This window comes from Suricata suricatta, chromosome 15 (assembly GCF_006229205.1).
Source record: "Suricata suricatta isolate VVHF042 chromosome 15, meerkat_22Aug2017_6uvM2_HiC, whole genome shotgun sequence".
Classification (NCBI taxonomy): Eukaryota; Metazoa; Chordata; class Mammalia; order Carnivora; family Herpestidae; genus Suricata; species Suricata suricatta.
Window position 1 is genome coordinate 48,940,884 of NC_043714.1, and position 4,709 is coordinate 48,945,592.

The window sequence follows — 4,709 nt, forward strand, 5'->3', positions numbered from 1 at the left end:
CTTGTGTTAGGTAAATTGTTAGAACTCATTATGTATTAACTTTTATCTTTCACACTTCCCCCTATGATTTTTTTTTTCTGGTCATGCTATTTTGTCATGTGCACTATGTTAGCCTTCTAGATCGTGATTTCTTATCAGATTCAGTGCCATGTGTCGATTAAAAAAAAAAGTGATTATATCAAACTTGTGATGTACTCTTAGACAAAAATGGACTAGGACTCAAATCCATTGCTGAAGGTTATCTAGGTGAGGCACAGATAAACTATCAGGCTATTCTCTAAAGTACAATAAGATATTTTCGTATTTCCATAGGAACTGATCATTTCCTTCTAGAAAAGTAGTGAGCTTTAAATTTGTCTCTTCAGCGGATTGCAGCTGCCTTGGCTTGAGCAGTGCAGACAGACCAAGAGAGACGCGTCCTCTGCCCCTAGCAGCCACGGGCACCCCAGCAGCACCCCGGGAGCCACAGCTGCCCCCCAGCCAGAGGGCCCCGCCCAAGTTCAGAGAACAAAGAAGACAGAAACTCAAGGAACATAGGTTAAAAAGAAAAACATCTTTTGCATACAAAAAAGAAGAAAATCACATATCCAGTAGAGACCAGAAAGTGATAACCTCTGAGGGTCAGGTCCCTGAAGAGACAAAAGTTCTGAAATTTAAGACAAAACTAGAAGCTCTGCATTACTGTGCTTATATTTAATGACTAAACATCTATCTCGAACTTAAGACTATTCGAAGTAAACAAGCCAACATTATGATGAAACCTGTTTTTATCCAAGGAACACAGTAAACCACTTGACAAATTTACCATCTTAGAAACTCCCTCTGCTAAGATCAAAAAGGTAGGCTTAGCTTTCTGCTGCCCAGAAGGCATTAGCTGCTATAATGTGACATCAGTAGGAGAGCTTCCTGCCAGCGAAACTCTAGTACTTGGCTGGCTCCTGAGAGACCCACAAAGCCACAAGCAGCAAATGAAATACCCCAGGAACGATGCAACCCCCGTGTCTTACCATCGCTTTGTTTCTCTTCTACTGTCCCAGGCTCTGAGTAGTACATCAGGCACAGCGCTGCATTGGGAGGGCACACAAAATACCAGTGTCACCTTCCAGCACTGTTAATTCTTCCTAGGAAGACACACAAGGACTTTGGTCTTTTAACATATCTGGCAATTTAGAAGCGTTCTCTTGAATACGTCGGGAACGTCTCACTGGTATTAGCAACTTTATCTCTTTAAATGTAGAATCTGTGTTGTCCAACTGCATCTTTTTATACTTTGTAGGTATGGTGTACTAGACACATTATATTTAATTAAGCAACTCCCCATGGGTTCTGAATTGGGGGTTTTAGCATCATTGGTTGAATCTTTTGGGTTGTTGTCTTGTTCTTTTTCATCATTTTGAAATACCACATTTCTAGTTTTCTTTTCCATTTCTGGTTTTCCTGACTCTAGATTGACCCCTCTATCTCCAGTGCTGACTTCGTGGATGTATTCCTTGGTTGCACGAGCCTCCTCAGTGTTTTCTCCATATTTAACTTTTTCTCGACTTTTCATTGTCAGAACATCTGCAGTGGTATGTCGTGTCTCTTCAGTAGGCTGAGCACCTGCCAGAATGGCTTTCTCATTGAGTGAGAATATTTTCTTTCTTAATTTTTTTGGTTTTTTATTTATTTTTGAGAGACAGAGACAGCGTGAGGAGGGAGGGTCAGAGAGGGAGATACAGAATCTGAAACAGGCTCCAGGCTCTGAGCTAGCTGTCAGCAGAGAGCCCGACGCAGGGCTTGAACCCATGAACCATGAGATCATGACCTGAGCTGAAGCTGGGCGCTTAACCGACTGAGCCACCCAGGTGCCCCTGAGAATATTTTCAACAGGACTTGTGAGAGGTTCAATATGTGCAAGGCATATCTAATATTAACAAGCTTTTTGGCATCTGTAATTTTTTAAATCAGGTCATTCACTATGACCAATATTTCTTCTTTTGGACAGCCCTCACTAATGAGGTTTAGGCATTCAGAAAACGTCTTATTTATTTTTGCAGTAAACAATCTTTGTTCATCTTCTTCTACCAGGGCAGTCCAAAAGGACCCAACTGGGTTTTCCTGTTGCCCTTCAGGCTTAGGCTGGGTCACTACTGAGCTAGGCGGCCTTTGCAGCAGTTTCCTTTTGTCAGCTTCCCAGTCACTCAGATGAGTTTTCTTTCTTCTGCTGTTTCTTTGGGCTGAGTGATCTATGATAGTTGCTTTTGCTCTTGTCTGCCTGCCAGGGTCCACGGTTTTCGACTTTTCTATCGGTTTGCTGTTGGAAGACGAAACAGGTCTGGCTATGGTTTCTAATGTCACGCTTCTTGTTAGTGTCTTCTTTCTTTCGCCATCCTGAGCACTGGTTTTGGCATAGATGAAATTGTACCAATTCTGTCTCACGAGGCGCTTTCCTCCCCATGTGTAAGAGCAGCTACTTTGTAGTAAGAAAGAAAAGGTACCAAACTCAGTGGGTATTTGAAACTTTCAATCTGAGTTTCTTTCTTTAGTTCCTTTTGTAACTTGACTATCTAAAATGCTAAAATTTTAACTTTTATCATTTCATTTGATATAGTTATAGACTATTAGAATGGAATTAGAGCAGAAATATATAACTTAGGTAGAATTTCTAAAATAACTAATAGTTTCTTATCAAAACTTTAATGTTAAGTCATGCCCTTTGAATATAATTTATATATTTTAAATATAATTTATAATTTTATAAACTATGATGAATATATCCTATATATTTTTAAAAATAAATTTTATAATTTATATAATATAAGTATAACTTATATAATGTGCTTGAAAATCAGTCTTATATTCACTCATTCCATTTATATAATATCACCTATCTTGGTTCTATTTTATGTTCTAGATAGGATTTTTATTCTTTCATAAACTGTGTACCTAATATTTATAAATAAATATATCTGTATTTCGCTGAAAAAAAAATTTGTCTCTTCATGATGTATTTAGGAAGAAATTCATCTCTTGCCCAAGATGAAAGCAAAGTCAAAATACAGAAGTGACACGTCAGGTAAATAGTTGCTTACCTTTATAATATTCTAGGTAGATTCAACATCATGCAAAATAGTGGATTTTAACCAACAGGGTAGGTTTTTTTGTTTGTTTTTATTCCAATCAACACACTCTCGGGAGGTTCACTAGTTGATTATTGCTAAGCAGGCAGTAAATACCTCTCCCTCATTCAATCTCTTGCTGTTCCCAAGACCCTCTATTTGGGGTTAAGATTTTAAATTTTATGTCTCTGAAATAATTGAGGCAGGGAAAAAGGACTTCTTCCAAATGATCGATGCTGCTGCTGCTGCTGATTTATTGACTACATGCATATATCAGAATGACATTGCCTCATAACCAATGGGTGCTTAGTAAAAAAAAAAAAAAAAAAAAAAAGAGAGAGAGAACTATTAAAAAAAAAAAATGTGATGGGTCTCCATGGTGAACCATGAGATGCCAAGGTCCCTGATAACTTTGTGCCATATTGACATACATATTTCTTCGATTCTTGCCAACCTCTCCTACTTTGTTCTAGAATTCTTCTTCTTCTGCTCTCTGGCTAAACTAAGCTGAGTTTCTTTCAGTTGTTGCAATGATGTAATATCCTTTCTGGCCTCTGAACTTCTGCACATGTTGCTCCCTTTCCCTATATCCGTGATTCTCAAACTGTTTGTCCTCAGGATCCCTTAGTACACTAAGAAGTTGAGAACTACCAAGGGCTTTTGTTGATAAAGACTATATTATTGTACCTACCACATTAAAAATAGAAGCTGAGAACATCTTAAATTATTAATTTTCTCATGTAATGACATAAGCCCAGTTACATGATTACAAATAAAACGTTTTATGAAAAGTAAACTGGATCATTTAAAACAAAAAAAATTAGTGAAAGGAGCAACATTGTTTTTTTTTCACATCTCTTTAGTGTCTTGCTTTAACAGAAGATAGGTAGATTCTTATATGTGCTTCTGCATTTAGTTTTTTGCAATATATTGTTTTGCTTGAAGTATGTGAGTAAATCTAGTCTCAGATGTAGATGTCATTGGAGAAGGAAGATGTATTTTAGTAGCGCCTATACCAAAATTCAGCAGCAGTTTCTTTTTTTTTTTTTTAACTTTAAATGTTTTTATTTATTTTTGATACAGAGAGAGACTGAGCATGAGAGGGGGAGGGGCAGAGAGAGAAGGAGACAGAACAGGAAGCAGGCTCCAGGCTCTGAGCAGGCTGTCAGCACAGAGCCTGACACGGGGCTCGAACCCAGGAACGTGAGATCTGACCTGAGCCGAAGTCAGAGGCTTAACCGACTGAGCAACCCAGGTGCCCCAGCAGCAGTTTCTTAAGAGCTTAGTTGTGCTGTAGTTATAAGGCTTGTTTATAATAAAGATGAAGATACTTAATCGTAGATTTGAGAGAATATCCCACTTCTTGGAGAGAACAAAGAAAGTCCTGCTTCTATGGACACACTCTCAGATCACCGATGCATGCCAAAGCCCTGTTATGAATCCTTTTTCAAACGCTCTTCCTGAGATCTCCCCACAGTTCTCAGTAGTGTGCGTTCTCCCTTGGTGCAATGTGTCAATCAGTGATACCAAGTTTGTTTCACTACAGGGATATTCCTGGTGGTCTTGGGCTGAAAAGAATTGACACTGTTCTTTATGGCCCCTTGTGAGTGG

At 38.6% G+C, this 4,709-nt stretch overlaps 1 pseudogene; it reads right to left on the reverse strand.

The window, feature by feature from the left end:
• Positions 1 to 870: 870 nt before the first annotated feature.
• Positions 871 to 3,668, reverse strand: LOC115278836 (annotated as a pseudogene).
• Positions 3,669 to 4,709: the final 1,041 nt, after the last annotated feature.